This window comes from Phyllobates terribilis, unplaced genomic scaffold, assembly GCF_046119375.1.
Source record: "Phyllobates terribilis strain yellow unplaced genomic scaffold, ASM4611937v1 Scaffold_4__5_contigs__length_816908805, whole genome shotgun sequence".
Taxonomy (NCBI): Eukaryota; Metazoa; Chordata; class Amphibia; order Anura; family Dendrobatidae; genus Phyllobates; species Phyllobates terribilis.
In genome coordinates, this window is record NW_027362764.1 from 163,896,289 (window position 1) to 163,919,834 (window position 23,546).

Sequence of the window (23,546 nt, forward strand, 5' to 3'; positions counted from 1 at the left end):
TCTTCAAGATGGCGTCCAACGGCGGGAAAACTCCACGGAAGGCGGGAAGAAGGCTGAAAATGGCGCCGGATGGCGGGAATCTTCACCGATGGCGGGAAGAAGGCTGAAGATGGCGCCGGATGGCGGGAATCTTCACCACTGGTAAGTTTGAACAGTCTTTTTCAGGCACGCAGTACCCGGTGGTTGCGGGCACGAAATCCTGCCGACTACGCCAAAAGTTGACGCGCCCCTGGGCCTGTGTCGCGCTGCGTTGCGCACGCGGGAGCTTACCCGGAGCCGGATCTCTTGAGGGTTGTAGTCTCGTGGCGGTGATCCGGTCCGTGCCCAGGGAGTCAGACTAAGTGGCGCTGTATCAGCGGTAGATGTTGGACGACTACGCCACCCGTTGAATGCAGCTATGGAGCTGCCGCTGCAGGGCAGACCGCTGAGGCCGGTGGTACGATTGTGCAGCGTAGATGGTATAACCCCCAACGGGAGGGGTATGGCCTCAGGGCAGCCGACGTGGATGATGGGGGTAGCAGGAACCACTCAGAGACGATGCGGTGTAGTTCAGGGTCTTTACTGGTGATAAAGATAGACCCTCCCGGAGTACTGGCTAGCGATCGGGGCCTGGTCAGTCTTTGAGCAGATGGGATCTCCCCTGGCCAGGCGGAGTTGTAGGCCTCCCAAACTAACTGTACTCTTCTGGCTACCTTGCTAGAGGCAGGTATAAGTAGCCCACGTCCCTGAGTGTAGCGTGTGGTGCTCACCCGTATGGCCGGTGACTCGGGGCCTTCTAGTAGCTTCCGCTCCACGACGGCGGTGCTGGTCCCATGCGTGTGACCGTGCCTTCGGGTTTCTTGGCCAGAGGACCTGAAATCCCCTGCCTGACGGATTCTGCTGCTGGGTAGGAGTTAGTCCCCACAGCCTCGGACTCCGGGTCCGGTAAGAAATCTTCTTAGTCAGGGCGAGCTCTGCAGCTGCCAGCCCCTGACTCCTTGTAACACTGCTCCCACAGAGCTCCTGTTGTTTCTTCCCATAGCTGCTTCTCTTCTCTGTCTCTACTTCTGGCATGGCCCAGGAGCTGGGCCCAGCCGGAGCCACAGCTCCCTGTCAGCCCTCCTGGCTGCACTCTCCCTCTGAACTCCCTAACCCTGCCTCAGCCCCAGGTTTATATAGGGGAAGTTCTTCCCCTCCCAGGACTGGGCAGGAGGTGTGGCATGCACAGGATCCCTGACCAAGAGACCTCCCACCTGCTCTCAGACATAACATTGCTGTTACTGTGGAAACCAGACCCCTGGGGTGCCACAATGGCAAAACCACAGTTATTGTTTACTGGGGTACACCACACTTTTTTAAATAGAGATATTTGAGGCTGAACAGTGAGCGACACACTCAAACTGCTTTTTTTTTAGATACCAAAGGCCCAAAACTGGATAGTACAGCGATTTGACCCGTGGAACTGCGAAACCACACTGGGATGTCGGGCCTACACAAGACTATTTTCAACAGATATATTTTTGTGTCACAACAGTCAGGAGACACTATTGTTTTTCTTTACGGAAAAAACTACCAAAACCTGAATAATAGAGATTTTTTACCGTGGGATGGCAAAACCAGTTATTGTTTACTGGGGTATACCACACTTTTTTAAATAGAGATATTTGCGGCTGAACAGTGAGCGACACACTCAAACTGCTTTTTTTTTAGATACCAAAGGCCCAAAACTGGATAGTACAGCGATTTGACCCGTGGAACTGCGAAACCACAATGGGATGTCGGGCCTACACAAGACTATTTTCAACAGATATATTTTTGTGTCACAACAGTCAGGAGACACTACTGTTTTTCTTTACGGAAAAAACTACCAAAAGCTGAATAATAGAGGTTGTTTCCCGTGGGATGGCAAAACCACAGTTATTGTTTACTGGGGTATACCACACTTTTTTAAATAGAGATATTTGCGGCTGAACAGTGAGCGACACACTCAAACTGCTTTTTTTTTAGATACCAAAGGCCCAAAACTGGATAGTACAGCGATTTGACCCGTGGAACTGCGAAACCACACTGGGATGTCGGGCCTACACAAGACTATTTTCAACAGATATATTTTTGTGTCACAACAGTCAGGAGACACTACTGTTTTTCTTTACGGAAAAAACTCCCAAAACCTGAATAATAGAGATTTTTTACCGTGGGATGGCAAAACCACAGGTATTGTTTACTGGGGTATACCACACTTTTTTAAATAGAGATATTTGCGGCTGAACAGTGAGCGACACACTCAAGCTGCTTTTTTTTTAGATACCAAAGGCCCAAAACTGGATAGTACAGCGATTTGACCCGTGGAACTGCGAAACCACACTGGGATGTCGGGCCTACACAAGACTATTTTCAACAGATATATTTTTGTGTCACAACAGTCAAGAGACACTACTGTTTTTCTTTACGGAAAAAACTACCAAAACCTGAATAATAGAGATTTTTTACCATGGGATGGCAAAACCACAGTTATTGTTTACTGGGGTATACCACACTTTTTTAAATAGAGATATTTGCGGCTGAACAGTGAGCGACACACTTAAACTGCTTTTTTTTTAGATACCAAAGGCCCAAAACTGGATAGTACAGCGATTTGACCCGTGGAACTGCGAAACCACACTGGGATGTCGGGCCTACACAAGACTATTTTCAACAGATATATTTTTGTGTCACAACAGTCAGGAGACACTACGGTTTTTCTTTACGGAAAAAACTACCAAAACCTGATTAATAGAGAGTTTTTACCGTGGGATGGCAAAACCACAGTTATTGTTTACTGGGGTATACCACACTTTTTTAAATAGAGATATTTGCGGCTGAACAGTGAGCGACACACTCAAACTGCTTTTTTTTTAGATACCAAAGGCCCAAAACTGGATAGTACAGCGATTTGACCCGTGGAAATGCGAAACCACACTGGGATGTCGGGCCTACACAAGACTATTTTCAACAGATATATTTTTGTGTCACAACAGTCAGGAGACACTACTGTTTTTCTTTACGGAAAAAACTACCAAAACCTGAATAATAGAGATTTTTTACCGTGGGATGGCAAAACCACAGTTATTGTTTACTGGGGTACACCACACTTTTTTAAATAGAGATATTTGCGGCTGAACAGTGAGCGACACACTCAAACTGCTTTTTTTTTAGATACCAAAGGCCCAAAACTGGATAGTACAGCGATTTGACCCGTGGAACTGCGAAACCACACTGGGATGTCGGGCCTACACAAGACTATTTTCAACAGATATATTTTTGTGTCACAACAGTCAGGAGACACTACTGTTTTTCTTTACGGAAAAAACTACCAAAACCTGATTAATAGAGAGTTTTTACCGTGGGATGGCAAAACCACAGTTATTGTTTACTGGGGTATACCACACTTTTTTAAATAGAGATATTTGCGGCTGAACAGTGAGCGACACACTCAAGCTGCTTTTTTTTAGATACCAAAGGCCCAAAACTGGATAGTACAGCGATTTGACCCGTGGAACTGCGAAACCACACTGGGATGTCGGGCCTACACAAGACTATTTTCAACAGATATATTTTTGTGTCACAACAGTCAGGAGACACTACTGTTTTTCTTTACGGAAAAAACTACCAAAAGCTGAATAATAGAGGTTTTTTACCATGGGATGGGAAAACCACAGTTATTGTTTACTGGGGTATACCACACTTTTTTAAATAGAGATATTTGCGGCTGAACAGTGAGCGACACACTCAAGCTGCTTTTTTTTTAGATACCAAAGGCCCAAAACTGGATAGTACAGCGATTTGACCCGTGGAACTGCGAAACCACACTGGGATGTCTGGCCTACACAAGACTATTTTCAACAGATATATTTTTGTGTCACAACAGTCAGGAGACACTACTGTTTTTCTTTACGGAAAAAACTACCAAAACCTGAATAATAGAGATTTTTTACCATGGGATGGCAAAACCACAGTTATTGTTTACTGTGGTATACCACACTTTTTTAAATAGAGATATTTGCGGCTGAACAGTGAGCGACACACTCAAACTGCTTTTTTTTTAGATACCGAAGGCCCAAAACTGGATAGTACAGCGATTTGACCCGTGGAACTGTGAAACCACACTGGGATGTCGGGCCTACACCAGACTATTTTCAACAGATATATTTTTGTGTCACAACAGTCAGGAGACACTACTGTTTTTCTTTACGGAAAAAACTACCAAAAGCTGAATAATAGAGGTTTTTTACCGTGGGATGGCAAAACCACAGTTATTGTTTACTGGGGTATACCACATTTTTTAAATAGAGATATTTGCGGCTGAACAGTGAGCGACACACTCAAACTGCTTTTTTTTCAGATACCAAAGGCCCAAAACTGGATAGTACAGCGATTTGACCCGTGGAACTGCGAAACCACACTGGGATGTTGGGCCTACACAAGACTATTTTCAACAGATATATTTTTGTGTCACAACAGTCAGGAGACACTACTGTTTTTCTTTACGGAAAAAACTACCAAAACCTGAATAGTAGAGATTTTTACCGTGGGATGGCAAAACCACAGTTATTGTTTACTGGGGTATACCACACTTTTTTAAATAGAGATAATTGCGGCTGAACAGTGAGCGACACACTCAAACTTCTTTTTTTTTAGATACCAAAGGCCCAAAACTGGATAGTACAGCGATTTGACCCGTGGAACTGCGAAACCACACTGAGATGTCGGGCCTACACAAGACTATTTTCAACAGATATATTTTTGTGTCACAACAGTCAGGAGACACTACTGTTTTTCTTTACAGAAAAAACTACCAAAACCTGAATAATAGAGATTTTTTACCGTGGGATGGCAAAACCACAGTTATTGTTTACTGGGGTATACCACACTTTTTTATATAGAGATATTTGCGGCTGAACAGTGAGCGACACACTCAAACTGCTTTTTTTTCAGATACCAAAGGCCCAAAACTGGATAGTACAGCGATTTGACCCGTGGAACTGCGAAACCACACTGGGATGTTGGGCCTACACAAGACTATTTTCAACAGATATATTTTTGTGTCACAACAGTCAGGAGACACTACTGTTTTTCTTTACGGAAAAAACTACCAAAACCTGAATAGTAGAGATTTTTTACCGTGGGATGGCAAAACCACAGTTATTGTTTACTGGGGTATACCACACTTTTTTAAATAGAGATAATTGCGGCTGAACAGTGAGCGACACACTCAAACTTCTTTTTTTTTAGATACCAAAGGCCCAAAACTGGATAGTACAGCGATTTGACCCGTGGAACTGCGAAACCACACTGAGATGTCGGGCCTACACAAGACTGTTTTCAACAGATATATTTTTGTGTCACAACAGTCAGGAGACACTACTGTTTTTCTTTACAGAAAAAACTACCAAAACCTGAATAATAGAGATTTTTTACCGTGGGATGGCAAAACCACAGTTATTGTTTACTGGGGTATACCACACTTTTTTATATAGAGATATTTGCGGCTGAACAGTGAGCGACACACTCAAACTGCTTTTTTTTTAGATACCAAAGGCCCAAAACTGGATAGTACAGTGATTTGACCCGTGGAACTGCGAAACCACACTGGGATGTCGGGCCTACACAAGACTATTTTCAACAGATATATTTTTGTGTTACAACAGTCAGGAGACACTACTGTTTTTCTTTACGGAATAAACTACCAAAACCTGAATAATAGAGATTTTTTACCGTGGGATGGCAAAACCACAGTTATTGTTTACTGGGGTATACCACACTTTTTTAAATAGAGATAATTGCGGCTGAACAGTGAGCGACACACTCAAACTGCTTTTTTTTTAGATACCAAAGGCCCAAAACTGGATAGTACAGCGATTTGACCCGTGGAACTGCGAAACCACACTGAGATGTCGGGCCTACACAAGACTATTTTCAACAGATATATTTTTGTGTCACAACAGTCAGGAGACACTACTGTTTTTATTTACAGAAAAAACTACCAAAACCTGAATAATAGAGATTTTTTACCGTGGGATGGCAAAACCACAGTTATTGTTTACTGGGGTATACCACACTTTTTTAAATAGAGATATTTGCGGCTGAACAGTGAGCGACACACTCAAACTGCTTTTTTTTTAGATACCAAAGGCCCAAAACTGGATAGTACAGCGATTTGACCCGTGGAACTGCGAAACCACACTGGGATGTCGGGTCTACACAAGACTATTTTCAACAGATATATTTTTGTGTCACAACAGTCAGGAGACACTACTGTTTTTCTTTACGGAAAAAACTACCAAAACCTGATTAATAGAGAGTTTTTACCGTGGGATGGCAAAACCACAGTTATTGTTTACTGGGGTATACCACACTTTTTTATATAGAGATATTTGCGGCTGAACAGTGAGCGACACACTCAAACTGCTTTTTTTTCAGATACCAAAGGCCCAAAACTGGATAGTACAGCGATTTGACCCGTGGAACTGCGAAACCACACTGGGATGTTGGGCTTACACAAGACTATTTTCAACAGATATATTTTTGTGTCACAACAGTCAGGAGACACTACTGTTTTTCTTTACGGAAAAAACTACCAAAACCTGAATAGTAGAGATTTTTTACCGTGGGATGGCAAAACCACAGTTATTGTTTACTGGGGTATACCACACTTTTTTAAATAGAGATAATTGCGGCTGTACAGTGAGCGACACACTCAAACTGCTTTTTTTTTAGATACCAAAGGCCCAAAACTGGATAGTACAGCGATTTGACCCGTGGAACTGCGAAACCACACTGAGATGTCGGGCCTACACAAGACTGTTTTCAACAGATATATTTTTGTGTCACAACAGTCAGGAGACACTACTGTTTTTCTTTACAGAAAAAACTACCAAAACCTGAATAATAGAGATTTTTTACCGTGGGATGGCAAAACCACAGTTATTGTTTACTGGGGTATACCACACTTTTTTATATAGAAATATTTGCGGCTGAACAGTGAGCGACACACTCAAACTGCTTTTTTTTTAGATACCAAAGGCCCAAAACTGGATAGTACAGTGATTTGACCCGTGGAACTGCGAAACCACACTGGGATGTCGGGCCTACACAAGACTATTTTCAACAGATATATTTTTGTGTTACAACAGTCAGGAGACACTACTGTTTTTCTTTACGGAATAAACTACCAAAACCTGAATAATAGAGATTTTTTACCGTGGGATGGCAAAACCACAGTTATTGTTTACTGGGGTATACCACACTTTTTTAAATAGAGATAATTGCGGCTGAACAGTGAGCGACACACTCAAACTGCTTTTTTTTTAGATACCAAAGGCCCAAAACTGGATAGTACAGCGATTTGACCCGTGGAACTGCGAAACCACACTGAGATGTCGGGCCTACACAAGACTATTTTCAACAGATATATTTTTGTGTCACAACAGTCAGGAGACACTACTGTTTTTATTTACAGAAAAAACTACCAAAACCTGAATAATAGAGATTTTTTACCGTGGGATGGCAAAACCACAGTTATTGTTTACTGGGGTATACCACACTTTTTTAAATAGAGATATTTGCGGCTGAACAGTGAGCGACACACTCAAACTGCTTTTTTTTTAGATACCAAAGGCCCAAAACTGGATAGTACAGCGATTTGACCCGTGGAACTGCGAAACCACACTGGGATGTCGGGTCTACACAAGACTATTTTCAACAGATATATTTTTGTGTCACAACAGTCAGGAGACACTACTGTTTTTCTTTACGGAAAAAACTACCAAAACCTGATTAATAGAGAGTTTTTACCGTGGGATGGCAAAACCACAGTTATTGTTTACTGGCGTATACCACACTTTTTTAAATAGAGATATTTGCGGCTGAACAGTGAGCGACACACTCAAACTCCTTTTTTTTTAGATACCAAAGGCCCAAAACTGGATAGTACAGCGATTTGACCCGTGGAACTGCGAAACCACACTGGGATGTCGGGCCTACACAAGACTATTTTCAACAGATATATTTTTGTGTCACAACAGTCAGGAGACACTACTGTTTTTCTTTACGGAAAAAACTACCAAAACCTGAATAATAGAGATTTTTTACCGTGGGATGGCAAAACCACAGTTATTGTTTACTGGGGTATACCACACTTTTTTAAATAGAGATATTTGCGGCTGAACAGTGAGCGACACACTCAAACTGCTTTTTTTTTAGATACCAAAGGCCCAAAACTGGATAGTACAGCGATTTGACCCGTGGAACTGCGAAACCACACTGGGATGTCGGGCCTACACAAGATTATTTTCAACAGATATATTTTTGTGTCACAACAGTCAGGAGACACTACTGTTTTTCTTTACGGAAAAAACTACCAAAAGCTGAATAATAGAGGTTTTTTACCGTGGGATGGCAAAACCACAGTTATTGTTTACTGGGGTATACCACACTTTTTAAAATAGAGATATTTGCGGCTGAACAGTGAGCGACACACTCAAACTGCTTTTTTTTTAGATACCAAAGGCCCAAAACTGGATAGTACAGCGATTTGACCCGTGGGACTGCGAAACCACACTGGGATGTCGGGCCTACACAAGACTATTTTCAACAGATATATTTTTGTGTCACGACAGTCAGGAGACACTACTGTTTTTCTTTACGGAAAAAACTCCCAAAACCTGAATAATAGAGATTTTTTACCGTGGGATGGCAAAACCACAGTTATTGTTTACTGGGGTATACCACACTTTTTTAAATAGAGATATTTGCGGCTGAACAGTGAGCGACACACTCAAGCTGCATTTTTTTTAGATACCAAAGGCCCAAAACTGGATAGTACAGCGATTTGACCCGTGGAACTGCGAAACCACACTGGGATGTCGGGCCTACACAAGACTATTTTCAACAGATATATTTTTGTGTCACAACAGTCAGGAGACACTACTGTTTTTCTTTACGGAAAAAACTACCAAAAGCTGAATAATAGAGGTTTTTTACCATGGGATGGGAAAACCACAGTTACTGTTTACTGGGGTATACCACACTTTTTTAAATAGAGATATTTGCGGCTGAACAGTGAGCGACACACTCAAGCTGCTTTTTTTTTTAGATACCAAAGGCCCAAAACTGGATAGTACAGCGATTTGACCCGTGGAACTGCGAAACCACACTGGGATGTCGGGCCTACACAAGACTATTTTCAACAGATATATTTTTGTGTCACAACAGTCAGGAGACACTACTGTTTTTCTTTACGGAAAAAACTACCAAAAGCTGAATAATAGAGGTTTTTTACCGTGGGATGGCAAACCACAGTTATTGTTTACTGGGGTATACCACATTTTTTAAATAGAGATATTTGCGGCTGAACAGTGAGCGACACACTCAAACTGCTTTTTTTTCAGATACCAAAGGCCCAAAACTGGATAGTACAGCGATTTGACCCGTCGAACTGCGAAACCACACTGGGATGTTGGGCCTACACAAGACTATTTTCAACAGATATATTTTTGTGTCACAACAGTCAGGAGACACTACTGTTTTTCTTTACGGAAAAAACTACCAAAACCTGAATAATAGAGATTTTTTACCGTGGGATGGCAAAACCACAGTTATTGTTTACTGGGGTACACCACACTTTTTTAAATAGAGATATTTGCGGCTGAACAGTGAGCGACACACTGAAACTGCTTTTTTTTTAGATACCAAAGGCCCAAAACTGGATAGTACAGCGATTTGACCCGTGGAACTGCGAAACCACACTGGGATGTCGGGCCTACACAAGACTATTTTCGACAGATATATTTTTGTGTCACAACAGTCAGGAGACACTACTGTTTTTCTTTACGGAAAAAACTACCAAAACCTTAATAATAGAGATTTTTTACCATGGGATGGCAAAACCACAGTTATTGTTTACTCTGGTATACCACACTTTTTTAAATAGAGATATTTGCGGCTGAACAGTGAGCGACACACTCAAACTGCTTTTTTTTTTAGATACCGAAGGCCCAAAACTGGATAGTACAGCGATTTGACCCGTGGAACTGCGAAACCACACTGGGATGTCGGGCCTACACCAGACTATTTTCAACAGATATATTTTTGTGTCACAACAGTCAGGAGACACTACTGTTTTTCTTTACGGAAAAAACAACCAAAAGCTGAATAATAGAGGTTTTTTACCGTGGGATGGCAAAACCACAGTTATTGTTTACTGGGGTATACCACACTTTTTTAAATAGAGATATTTGCGGCTGAACAGTGAGCGACACACTCAAACTGCTTTTTTTTTAGATACCAAAGGCCCAAAACTGGATAGTACAGCGATTTGACCCGTGGAACTGCGAAACCACACTGGGATGTCGGGCCTACAAAAGACTATTTTCAACAGATATATTTTTGTGTCACAACAGTCAGGAGACACTACTGTTTTTCTTTACGGAAAAAACTCCCAAAACCTGAATAATAGAGATTTTTTACCGTGGGATGGCAAAACCACAGTTATTGTTTACTGGGGTATACCACACTTTTTTAAATAGAGATATTTGCGGCTGAACAGTGAGCGACACACTCAAGCTGCTTTTTTTTTAGATACCAAAGGCCCAAAACTGGATAGTACAGCGATTTGACCCGTGGAACTGCGAAACCACACTGGGATGTCGGGCCTACACAAGACTATTTTCAACAGATATATTTTTGTGTCACAACAGTCAGGAGACACTACTGTTTTTCTTTACGGAAAAAACTACCAAAAGCTGAATAATAGAGGTTTTTTACCGTGGGATGGCAAAACCACAGTTATTGTTTACTGGGGTATACCACATTTTTTAAATAGAGATATTTGCGGCTGAACAGTGAGCGACACACTCAAACTGCTTTTTTTTCAGATACCAAAGGCCCAAAACTGGATAGTACAGCGATTTGACCCGTGGAACTGCGAAACCACACTGGGATGTTGGGCCTACACAAGACTATTTTCAACAGATATATTTTTGTGTCACAACAGTCAGGAGACACTACTGTTTTTCTTTACGGAAAAAACTACCAAAACCTGAATAGTAGAGATTTTTTACCGTGGGATGGCAAAACCACAGTTATTGTTTACTGGGGTATACCACACTTTTTTAAATAGAGATAATTGCGGCTGAACAGTGAGCGACACACTCAAACTTCTTTTTTTTTAGATACCAAAGGCCCAAAACTGGATAGTACAGCGATTTGACCCGTGGAACTGCGAAACCACACTGAGATGTCGGGCCTACACAAGACTATTTTCAACAGATATATTTTTGTGTCACAACAGTCAGGAGACACTACTGTTTTTCTTTACAGAAAAAACTACCAAAACCTGAATAATAGAGATTTTTTACCGTGGGATGGCAAAACCACAGTTATTGTTTACTGGGGTATACCACACTTTTTTATATAGAGATATTTGCGGCTGAACAGTGAGCGGCACACTCAAACTGCTCTTTTTTTAGAAACCAAAGGCCCAAAACTGGATAGTACAGTGATTTGACCCGTGGAACTGCCATACCACACTGGGATGTCGGGCCTACACAAGACTATTTTCAACAGATATATTTTTGTGTCACAACAGTCAGGAGACACTACTGTTTTTCTTTACGGAAAAAACTACCAAAACATGAATAATAGAGATTTTTTACCGTGGGATGGCAAAACCACAGTTATTGTTTACTGGGGTATACCACACTTTTTTAAATAGAGATAATTGCGGCTGAACAGTGAGCGACACACTCAAACTGCTTTTTTTTTAGATACCAAAGGCCCAAAACTGGATAGTACAGCGATTTGACCCGTCGAACTGCGAAACCACACTGAGATGTCGGGCCTACACAAGACTATTTTCAACAGATATATTTTTGTGTCACAACAGTCAGGAGACACTACTGTTTTTATTTACAGAAAAAACTACCAAAACCTGAATAATAGAGATTTTTTACCGTGGGATGGCAAAACCACAGTTATTGTTTATTGGGGTAAACCACACTTTTTTAAATAGAGATATTTGCGGCTGAACAGTGAGCGACACACTCAAACTGCTTTTTTTTCAGATACCAAAGGCCCAAAACTGGATAGTACAGCGATTTGACCCGTGGAACTGCGAAACCACACTGGGATGTTGGGCCTACACAAGACTATTTTCAACAGATATATTTTTGTGTCACAACAGTCAGGAGACACTACTGTTTTTCTTTACGGAAAAAACTACCAAAACCTGAATAATAGATATTTTTTACCGTGGGATGGCAAAACCACAGTTATTGTTTACTGGGGTACACCACACTTTTTTAAATAGAGATATTTGCGGCTGAACAGTGAGCGACACACTCAAACTGCTTTTTTTTTAGATACCAAAGGCCCAAAACTGGATAGTACAGCGATTTGACCCGTGGAACTGCGAAACCACACTGGGATGTCGGGCCTACACAAGACTATTTTCAACAGATATATTTTTGTGTCACAACAGTCAGGAGACACTACTGTTTTTCTTTACGGAAAAAACTACCAAAAGCTGAATAATAGAGGTTTTTTACCGTGGGAAGGCAAAACCACAGTTATTGTTTACTGGGGTATACCACATTTTTTAAATAGAGATATTTGCGGCTGAACAGTGAGCGACACACTCAAACTGCTTTTTTTTCAGATACCAAAGGCCCAAAACTGGATAGTACAGCGATTTGACCCGTGGAACTGCGAAACCACACTGGGATGTTGGGCCTACACAAGACTATTTTCAACAGATATATTTTTGTGTCACAACAGTCAGGAGACACTACTGTTTTTCTTTACGGAAAAAACTACCAAAACCTGAATAGTAGAGATTTTTTACCGTGGGATGGCAAAACCACAGTTATTGTTTACTGGGGTATACCACACTTTTTTAAATAGAGATATTTGCGGCTGAACAGTGAGCGACACACTCAAACTGCTTTTTTTTCAGATACCAAAGGCCCAAAACTGGATAGTACAGCGATTTGACCCGTGGAACTGCGAAACCACACTGGGATGTTGGGCCTACACAAGACTATTTTCAACAGATATATTTTTGTGTCACAACAGTCAGGAGACACTACTGTTTTTCTTTACGGAAAAAACTACCAAAACCTGAATAATAGATATTTTTTACCGTGGGATGGCAAAACCACAGTTATTGTTTACTGGGGTACACCACACTTTTTTAAATAGAGATATTTGCGGCTGAACAGTGAGCGACACACTCAAACTGCTTTTTTTTTAGATACCAAAGGCCCAAAACTGGATAGTACAGCGATTTGACCCGTGGAACTGCGAAACCACACTGGGATGTCGGGCCTACACAAGACTATTTTCAACAGATATATTTTTGTGTCACAACAGTCAGGAGACACTACTGTTTTTCTTTACGGAAAAAACTACCAAAAGCTGAATAATAGAGGTTTTTTACCGTGGGAAGGCAAAACCACAGTTATTGTTTACTGGGGTATACCACATTTTTTAAATAGAGATATTTGCGGCTGAACAGTGAGCGACACACTCAAACTGCTTTTTTTTCAGATACCAAAGGCCCAAAACTGGATAGTACAGCGATTTGACCCGTGGAACTGCGAAACCACACTGGGATGTTGGGCCTACACAAGACTATTTTCAACAGATATATTTTTGTGTCACAACAGTCAGGAGACACTACTGTTTTTCTTTACGGAAAAAACTACCAAAACCTGAATAGTAGAGATTTTTTACCGTGGGATGGCAAAACCACAGTTATTGTTTACTGGGGTATACCACACTTTTTTAAATAGATATAATTGCGGCTGAACAGTGAGCGACACACTCAAACTTCTTTTTTTTTAGATACCAAAGGCCCAAAACTGGATAGTACAGCGATTTGACCCGTGGAACTGCGAAACCACACTGAGATGTCGGGCCTACACAAGACTGTTTTCAACAGATATATTTTTGTGTCACAACAGTCAGGAGACACTACTGTTTTTCTTTACAGAAAAAACTACCAAAACCTGAATAATAGAGATTTTTTACCGTGGGATGGCAAAACCACAGTTACTGTTTACTGGGGTATACCACACTTTTTTATATAGAGATATTTGCGGCTGAACAGTGAGCGACACACTCAAACTGCTTTTTTTTTAGATACCAAAGGCCCAAAACTGGATAGTACAGTGATTTGACCCGTGGAACTGCGAAACCACACTGGGATGTCGGGCCTACACAAGACTATTTTCAACAGATATATTTTTGTGTTACAACAGTCAGGAGACACTACTGTTTTTCTTTACGGAATAAACTACCAAAACCTGAATAATAGAGATTTTTTACCGTGGGATGGCAAAACCACAGTTATTGTTTACTGGGGTATACCACACTTTTTTAAATAGAGATAATTGCGGCTGAACAGTGAGCGACACACTCAAACTGCTTTTTTTTTAAATACCAAAGGCCCAAAACTGGATAGTACAGCGATTTGACCCGTGGAACTGCGAAACCACACTGAGATGTCGGGCCTACACAAGACTGTTTTCAACAGATATATTTTTGTGTCACAACAGTCAGTAGACACTACTGTTTTTATTTACAGAAAAAACTACCAAAACCTGAATAATAGAGATTTTTTACCGTGGGATGGCAAAACCACAGTTATTGTTTACTGGGGTATACCACAGTTTTTTAAATAGAGATATTTGCGGCTGAACAGTGAGCGACACACTCAAACTGCTTTTTTTTTAGATACCAAAGGCCCAAAACTGGATAGTACAGCGATTTGACCCGTGGAACTGCGAAACCACACTGGGATGTCGGGCCTACACAAGACTATTTTCAACAGATATATTTTTGTGTCACAACAGTCAGGAGACACTACTGTTTTTCTTTACGGAAAAAACTACCAAAACCTGAATAATAGAGATTTTTTACCGTGGGATGGCAAAACCACAGTTATTGTTTACTGGGGTATACCACACTTTTTTAAATAGAGATATTTGCGGCTGAACAGTGAGCGACACACTCAAACTGCTTTTTTTTCAGATACCAAAGGCCCCAAACTGGATAGTACAGCGATTTGACCTGTGGAACTGCGAAACCACACTGGGATGTTGGGCCTACACAAGACTATTTTCAACAGATATATTTTTGTGTCACAACAGTCAGGAGACACTACTGTTTTTCTTTACGGAAAAAACTACCAAAACCTGAATAATAGAGATTTTTTACCGTGGGATGGCAAAACCACAGTTATTGTTTACTGGGGTACACCACACTTTTTTAAATAGAGATAATTGCGGCTGAACAGTGAGCGACACACTCAAACTTCTTTTTTTTTAGATACCAAAGGCCCAAAACTGGATAGTACAGCGATTTGACCCGTGGAACTGCGAAACCAAACTGAGATGTCGGGCCTACACAAGACTATTTTCAACAGATATATTTTTGTGTCACAACAGTCAGGAGACACTACTGTTTTTCTTTACAGAAAAAACTACCAAAACCTGAATAATAGAGATTTTTTACCGTGGGATGGCAAAACCACAGTTATTGTTTACTGGGGTATACCACACTTTTTTATATAGAGATATTTGCGGCTGAACAGTGAGCGACACACTCAAACTGCTCTTTTTTTAGAAACCAAAGGCCCAAAACTGGATAGTACAGTGATTTGACCCGTGGAACTGCCATACCACACTGGGATGTCGGGCCTACACAAGACTATTTTCAACAGATATATTTTTGTGTCACAACAGTCAGGAGACACTACTGTTTTTCTTTACGGAAAAAACTACCAAAACATGAATAATAGAGATTTTTTACCGTGGGATGGCAAAACCACAGTTATTGTTTACTGGGGTATACCACACTTTTTTAAATAGAGATAATTGCGGCTGAACAGTGAGCGACACACTCAAACTGCTTTTTTTTTAGATACCAAAGGCCCAAAACTGGATAGTACAGCGATTTGACCCGTCGAACTGCGAAACCACACTGAGATGTCGGGCCTACACAAGACTATTTTCAACAGATATATTTTTGTGTCACAACAGTCAGGAGACACTACTGTTTTTATTTACAGAAAAAACTACCAAAACCTGAATAATAGAGATTTTTTACCGTGGGATGGCAAAACCACAGTTATTGTTTACTGGGGTAAACCACACTTTTTTAAATAGAGATATTTGCGGCTGAACAGTGAGCGACACACTCAAACTGCTTTTTTTTTAGATACCAAAGGCCCAAAACTGGATAGTACAGCGATTTGACCCGTGGAACTGCGAAACCACACTGGGATGTCGGGCCTACACAAGACTATTTTCAACAGATATATTTTTGTGTCACAACAGTCAGGAGACACTACTGTTTTTCTTTACGGAAAAAACTACCAAAACCTGAATAATAGAGATTTTTTACCGTGGGATGGCAAAACCACAGTTATTGTTTACTGGGGTATACCACACTTTTTTAAATAGAGATATTTGCGGCTGAACAGTGAGCGACACACTCAAACTGCTTTTTTTTCAGATACCAAAGGCCCAAAACTGGATAGTACAGCGATTTGACCCGTGGAACTGCGAAACCACACTGGGATGTTGGGCCTACACAAGACTATTTTCAACAGATATATTTTTGTGTCACAACAGTCAGGAGACACTACTGTTTTTCTTTACGGAAAAAACTACCAAAACCTGAATAATAGATATTTTTTACCGTGGGATGGCAAAACCACAGTTATTGTTTACTGGGGTACACCACACTTTTTTAAATAGAGATATTTGCGGCTGAACAGTGAGCGACACACTCAAACTGCTTTTTTTTTAGATACCAAAGGCCCAAAACTGGATAGTACAGCGATTTGACCCGTGGAACTGCGAAACCACACTGGGATGTCGGGCCTACACAAGACTATTTTCAACAGATATATTTTTGTGTCACAACAGTCAGGAGACACTACTGTTTTTCTTTATGGAAAAAACTACCAAAAGCTGAATAATAGAGGTTTTTTACCGTGGGAAGGCAAAACCACAGTTATTGTTTACTGGGGTATACCACATTTTTTAAATAGAGATATTTGCGGCTGAACAGTGAGCGACACACTCAAACTGCTTTTTTTTCAGATACCAAAGGCCCAAAACTGGATAGTACAGCGATTTGACCCGTGGAACTGCGAAACCACACTGGGATGTTGGGCCTACACAAGACTATTTTCAACAGATATATTTTTGTGTCACAACAGTCAGGAGACACTACTGTTTTTCTTTACGGAAAAAACTACCAAAACCTGAATAGTAGAGATTTTTTACCGTGGGATGGCAAAACCACAGTTATTGTTTACTGGGGTATACCACACTTTTTTAAATAGATATAATTGCGGCTGAACAGTGAGCGACACACTCAAACTTCTTTTTTTTTAGATACCAAAGGCCCAAAACTGGATAGTACAGCGATTTGACCCGTGGAACTGCGAAACCACACTGAGATGTCGGGCCTACACAAGACTGTTTTCAACAGATATATTTTTGTGTCACAACAGTCAGGAGACACTACTGTTTTTCTTTACAGAAAAAACTACCAAAACCTGAATAATAGAGATTTTTTACCGTGGGATGGCAAAACCACAGTTACTGTTTACTGGGGTATACCACACTTTTTTATATAGAGATATTTGCGGCTGAACAGTGAGCGACACACTCAAACTGCTTTTTTTTTAGATACCAAAGGCCCAAAACTGGATAGTACAGTGATTTGACCCGTGGAACTGCGAAACCACACTGGGATGTCGGGCCTACACAAGACTATTTTCAACAGATATATTTTTGTGTTACAACAGTCAGGAGACACTACTGTTTTTCTTTACGGAATAAACTACCAAAACCTGAATAATAGAGATTTTTTACCGTGGGATGGCAAAACCACAGTTATTGTTTACTGGGGTATACCACACTTTTTTAAATAGAGATAATTGCGGCTGAACAGTGAGCGACACACTCAAACTGCTTTTTTTTTAAATACCAAAGGCCCAAAACTGGATAGTACAGCGATTTGACCCGTGGAACTGCGAAACCACACTGAGATGTCGGGCCTACACAAGACTGTTTTCAACAGATATATTTTTGTGTCACAACAGTCAGTAGACACTACTGTTTTTCTTTACGGAAAAAACTACCAAAACCTGAATAATAGAGATTTTTTACCGTGGGATGGCAAAACCACAGTTATTGTTTACTGGGGTATACCACACTTTTTTAAATAGAGATATTTGCGGCTGAACAGTGAGCGACACACTCAAACTGCTTTTTTTTCAGATACCAAAGGCCCAAAACTGGATAGTACAGCGATTTGACCCGTGGAACTGCGAAACCACACTGGGATGTTGGGCCTACACAAGACTATTTTCAACAGATATATTTTTGTGTCACAACAGTCAGGAGACACTACTGTTTTTCTTTACGGAAAAAACTACCAAAAGCTGAATAATAGATATTTTTTACCGTGGGATGGCAAAACCACAGTTATTGTTTACTGGGGTACACCACACTTTTTTAAATAGAGATATTTGCGGCTGAACAGTGAGCGACACACTCAAACTGCTTTTTTTTTAGATACCAAAGGCCCAAAACTGGATAGTACAGCGATTTGACCCGTGGAACTGCGAAACCACACTGGGATGTCGGGCCTACACAAGACTATTTTCAACAGATATATTTTTGTGTGACAACAGTCAGGAGACACTACTGTTTTTCTTTACGGAAAAAACTACCAAAAGCTGAATAATAGAGGTTTTTTACCGTGGGAAGGCAAAACCACAGTTATTGTTTACTGGGGTATACCACATTTTTTAAATAGAGATATTTGCGGCTGAACAGTGAGCGACACACTCAAACTGCTTTTTTTTCAGATACCAAAGGCCCAAAACTGGATAGTACAGCGATTTGACCCGTGGAACTGCGAAACCACACTGGGATGTTGGGCCTACACAAGACTATTTTCAACAGATATATTTTTGTGTCACAACAGTCAGGAGACACTACTGTTTTTCTTTACGGAAAAAACTACCAAAACCTGAATAGTAGAGATTTTTTACCGTGGGATGGCAAAACCACAGTTATTGTTTACTGGGGTATACCACACTTTTTTAAATAGATATAATTGCGGCTGAACAGTGAGCGACACACTCAAACTTCTTTTTTTTTAGATACCAAAGGCCCAAAACTGGATAGTACAGCGATTTGACCCGTGGAACTGCGAAACCACACTGAGATGTCGGGCCTACACAAGACTGTTTTCAACAGATATATTTTTGTGTCACAACAGTCAGGAGACACTACTGTTTTTCTTTACAGAAAAAACTACCAAAACCTGAATAATAGAGATTTTTTACCGTGGGATGGCAAAACCACAGTTACTGTTTACTGGGGTATACCACACTTTTTTATATAGAGATATTTGCGGCTGAACAGTGAGCGACACACTCAAACTGCTTTTTTTTTAGATACCAAAGGCCCAAAACTGGATAGTACAGTGATTTGACCCGTGGAACTGCGAAACCACACTGGGATGTCGGGCCTACACAAGACTATTTTCAACAGATATATTTTTGTGTTACAACAGTCAGGAGACACTACTGTTTTTCTTTACGGAATAAACTACCAAAACCTGAATAATAGAGATTTTTTACCGTGGGATGGCAAAACCACAGTTATTGTTTACTGGGGTATACCACACTTTTTTAAATAGAGATAATTGCGGCTGAACAGTGAGCGACACACTCAAACTGCTTTTTTTTTAAATACCAAAGGCCCAAAACTGGATAGTACAGCGATTTGACCCGTGGAACTGCGAAACCACACTGAGATGTCGGGCCTACACAAGACTGTTTTCAACAGATATATTTTTGTGTCACAACAGTCAGTAGACACTACTGTTTTTATTTACAGAAAAAACTACCAAAACCTGAATAATAGAGATTTTTTACCGTGGGATGGCAAAACCACAGTTATTGTTTACTGGGGTATACCACAGTTTTTTAAATAGAGATATTTGCGGCTGAACAGTGAGCGACACACTCAAACTGCTTTTTTTTTAGATACCAAAGGCCCAAAACTGGATAGTACAGCGATTTGACCCGTGGAACTGCGAAACCACACTGGGATGTCGGGCCTACACAAGACTATTTTCAACAGATATATTTTTGTGTCACAACAGTCAGGAGACACTACTGTTTTTCTTTACGGAAAAAACTACCAAAACCTGAATAATAGAGATTTTTTACCGTGGGATGGCAAAACCACAGATATTGTTTACTGGGGTATACCACACTTTTTTAAATAGAGATATTTGCGGCTGAACAGTGAGCGACACACTCAAACTGCTTTTTTTTCAGATACCAAAGGCCCAAAACTGGATAGTACAGCGATTTGACCTGTGGAACTGCGAAACCACACTGGGATGTTGGGCCTACACAAGACTATTTTCAACAGATATATTTTTGTGTCACAACAGTCAGGAGACACTACTGTTTTTCTTTACGGAAAAAACTACCAAAACCTGAATAATAGAGATTTTTTACCGTGGGATGGCAAAACCACAGTTATTGTTTACTGGGGTACACCACACTTTTTTAAATAGAGATAATTGCGGCTGAACAGTGAGCGACACACTCAAACTTCTTTTTTTTTAGATACCAAAGGCCCAAAACTGGATAGTACAGCGATTTGACCCGTGGAACTGCGAAACCAAACTGAGATGTCGGGCCTACACAAGACTATTTTCAACAGATATATTTTTGTGTCACAACAGTCAGGAGACACTACTGTTTTTCTTTACAGAAAAAACTACCAAAACCTGAATAATAGAGATTTTTTACCGTGGGATGGCAAAACCACAGTTATTGTTTACTGGGGTATACCACACTTTTTTATATAGAGATATTTGCGGCTGAACAGTGAGCGACACACTCAAACTGCTCTTTTTTTAGAAACCAAAGGCCCAAAACTGGATAGTACAGTGATTTGACCCGTGGAACTGCCATACCACACTGGGATGTCGGGCCTACACAAGACTATTTTCAACAGATATATTTTTGTGTCACAACAGTCAGGAGACACTACTGTTTTTCTTTACGGAAAAAACTACCAAAACATGAATAATAGAGATTTTTTACCGTGGGATGGCAAAACCACAGTTATTGTTTACTGGGGTATACCACACTTTTTTAAATAGAGATAATTGCGGCTGAACAGTGAGCGACACACTCAAACTGCTTTTTTTTTAGATACCAAAGGCCCAAAACTGGATAGTACAGCGATTTGACCCGTCGAACTGCGAAACCACACTGAGATGTCGGGCCTACACAAGACTATTTTCAACAGATATATTTTTGTGTCACAACAGTCAGGAGACACTACTGTTTTTATTTACAGAAAAAACTACCAAAACCTGAATAATAGAGATTTTTTACCGTGGGATGGCAAAACCACAGTTATTGTTTACTGGGGTAAACCACACTTTTTTAAATAGAGATATTTGCGGCTGAACAGTGAGCGACACACTCAAACTGCTTTTTTTTTAGATACCAAAGGCCCAAAACTGGATAGTACAGCGATTTGACCCGTGGAACTGCGAAACCACACTGGGATGTCGGGCCTACACAAGACTATTTTCAACAGATATATTTTTGTGTCACAACAGTCAGGAGACACTACTGTTTTTCTTTACGGAAAAAACTACCAAAACCTGAATAATAGAGATTTTTTACCGTGGGATGGCAAAACCACAGTTATTGTTTACTGGGGTATACCACACTTTTTTAAATAGAGATATTTGCGGCTGAACAGTGAGCGACACACTCAAACTGCTTTTTTTTCAGATACCAAAGGCTCAAAACTGGATAGTACAGCGATTTGACCCGTGGAACTGCGAAACCACCCTGGGATGTTGGGCCTACACAAGACTATTTTCAACAGATATATTTTTGTGTCACAACAGTCAGGAGACACTACTGTTTTTCTTTACGGAAAAAACTACCAAAACCTGAATAATAGATATTTTTTACCGTGGGATGGCAAAACCACAGTTATTGTTTACTGGGGTACACCACACTTTTTTAAATAGAGATATTTGCGGCTGAACAGTGAGCGACACACTCAAACTGCTTTTTTTTTAGATACCAAAGGCCCAAAACTGGATAGTACAGCGATTTGACCCGTGGAACTGCGAAACCACACTGGGATGTCGGGCCTACACAAGACTATTTTCAACAGATATATTTTTGTGTCACAACAGTCAGGAGACACTACTGTTTTTCTTTATGGAAAAAACTACCAAAAGCTGAATAATAGAGGTTTTTTACCGTGGGAAGGCAAAACCACAGTTATTGTTTACTGGGGTATACCACATTTTTTAAATAGAGATATTTGCGGCTGAACAGTGAGCGACACACTCAAACTGCTTTTTTTTCAGATACCAAAGGCCCAAAACTGGATAGTACAGCGATTTGACCCGTGGAACTGCGAAACCACACTGGGATGTTGGGCCTACACAAGACTATTTTCAACAGATATATTTTTGTGTCACAACAGTCAGGAGACACTACTGTTTTTCTTTACGGAAAAAACTACCAAAACCTGAATAGTAGAGATTTTTTACCGTGGGATGGCAAAACCACAGTTATTGTTTACTGGGGTATACCACACTTTTTTAAATAGATATAATTGCGGCTGAACAGTGAGCGACACACTCAAACTTCTTTTTTTTTAGATACCAAAGGCCCAAAACTGGATAGTACAGCGATTTGACCCGTGGAACTGCGAAACCACACTGAGATGTCGGGCCTACACAAGACTGTTTTCAACAGATATATTTTTGTGTCACAACAGTCAGGAGACACTACTGTTTTTCTTTACAGAAAAAACTACCAAAACCTGAATAATAGAGATTTTTTACCGTGGGATGGCAAAACCACAGTTACTGTTTACTGGGGTATACCACACTTTTTTATATAGAGATATTTGCGGCTGAACAGTGAGCGACACACTCAAACTGCTTTTTTTTTAGATACCAAAGGCCCAAAACTGGATAGTACAGTGATTTGACCCGTGGAACTGCGAAACCACACTGGGATGTCGGGCCTACACAAGACTATTTTCAACAGATATATTTTTGTGTTACAACAGTCAGGAGACACTACTGTTTTTCTTTACGGAATAAACTACCAAAACCTGAATAATAGAGATTTTTTACCGTGGGATGGCAAAACCACAGTTATTGTTTACTGGGGTATACCACACTTTTTTAAATAGAGATAATTGCGGTTGAACAGTGAGCGACACACTCAAACTGCTTTTTTTTTAAATACCAAAGGCCCAAAACTGGATAGTACAGCGATTTGACCCGTGGAACTGCGAAACCACACTGAGATGTCGGGCCTACACAAGACTGTTTTCAACAGATATATTTTTGTGTCACAACAGTCAGTAGACACTACTGTTTTTCTTTACGGAAAAAACTACCAAAACCTGAATAATAGATATTTTTTA